This window comes from Electrophorus electricus, chromosome 4 (assembly GCF_041902795.1).
Source record: "Electrophorus electricus isolate QZ-2024a chromosome 4, ASM4190279v1, whole genome shotgun sequence".
Lineage (NCBI taxonomy): Eukaryota > Metazoa > Chordata > Actinopteri > Gymnotiformes > Gymnotidae > Electrophorus > Electrophorus electricus.
In genome coordinates, this window is record NC_137500.1 from 5,025,001 (window position 1) to 5,026,820 (window position 1,820).

The following is a 1,820-nucleotide window of genomic DNA, read 5'->3' on the forward strand; positions in this document are numbered from 1 at the left end:
GCCGGGGAGACGCAGAGCAAACACTGCCACGCGAGCATAGCACACTAGATGAGCCAAGCTTATGGCCCCAGTAAGAGAACACACACGGAACATATGAGGCTTTATAACTCTGCTCAGAATTTATTAGCAGGATTGATGTTCATTGTTCAACCCAATTAAACTAGTAAGAACATCAGATTAATCAAAGCGTGTCATATTTACATGTACAGGAACATGCTTGGTGAGGGTCCGCAGCATTTATAGTTTATGAGAATGCCAAAAATGTGTTTTCTGACCCTAAACATACCTCTGTGAACCATGCAGTAGCAGAGAACTGCGCACCAGTGATTTATGAATCCGAGACTATGCTCATGAATTTTGAAGCTACATCATAAAGCACATCATAAACTAGCAGCTGGGAGCTTTGCTTTGAAACCAAGAGTCACAAGAGACCAGAGCCATAAAACACCAAAGACATTAATTTCAGAATAAACGAGGGGAGTTTGTCTCTTGTAAACTTTTATTTAAACTTTGCTGTAAACTTTATTGGCAGGCTACCAAACTGGGCTGCGAGTTATGACTTCTTTCTCTTGTTAATTTTATGTCTGGGTGAAAAATTCACAGCAATGCCTACTGCTTGACCTCAACCTCACCTATTTCACTTGAAGAGAACCAAACTCTCAATGTGTATTTTGTAAAGTTGAGTAGAGACCTTGTTAGTGGAACACGTGTAGGTTTGTTCCACCTTGTGATGTAGAATCAAGCAGCCAGACTTTCTCACTCAGCCGCAGTTTCACTGCAAAGCACTGACATGCTTTTATCCATAAATGCTTTAAATCGTAACCTTAACCCTTTTGGTAACAATTAAAAAAATGTCATTAACTAAACGCTCAGCTGCTAAATGGTTATTTATTATTTAAGAAGCTACAGCAGATTTCATGGACCCGCATGAAGTTCACTACAATGATTTTGATGTAAATCAACCAAGTCCCAAAGAGGAAGTGACAAAACAATGAACTGGAGACCTCAGGACGGCCTCTGAATAGACATACAAAACCATGAGAAACTTACATGTTGCACATTTTACCAGTCGCAATCTTAAGGAGAAGCCTCCGCTAGCATTACCAAGGACATGTCTGCATAAATACCACAGTGCCTATTTCATTTTGTGCGTACGACTCTTTGATATAAGCAGTACACAACGATAAGCACTGATTCTGATTCTGTTATACCAAGTCACCCTCTCCATGTGAGCAGTGTTCCTGTCATGTCTCTAGTGCCCAGGCAGAGGGCACAAAACTTGCTGATCTGGTATCTGCTCTCCCAGTGAGGGAGACTCGGACTTCTGATTCATTCCCTGTACATGCCAGCACTAGCAGCTAGCGGTCCACTTCATCCATTTCTGCATTAGTATGTAGCGCTAGTGCCCTGTCTGAAGCAGCACCTTCTGTGGGGAAGTGCTGCGAGAAGAGCACTGGGAGAGCAGACACAGCACAGTTAGTGTGTTCAAGGAGAGACCTGACTCACCTCTCCCCTGCTGAGAGCCTTTCAGTGGGGAGAAAGTTGGCAGTGGCACTACTGTTAGAGAATATCCAGAATAGTATAGTTGCGGGGCAAAACTGAAGCCTAAAAATATCTAAAACAGTATAACATATTTAGGATTTTTGTGACTGTAGTAATTGTTTGAAGGGACTGCTGACATTCAGTGCTTGTCAAAAGTAGGTCGAGTAGATAAAAATTAAAGATAATACACACCAAGTAATTAATCCTTTTTGTGATCCCATTTGCTTTCCTCTCACAAAGAAAGTACAAAAGATCCCTTCATCATGTTCTCTCTTTAT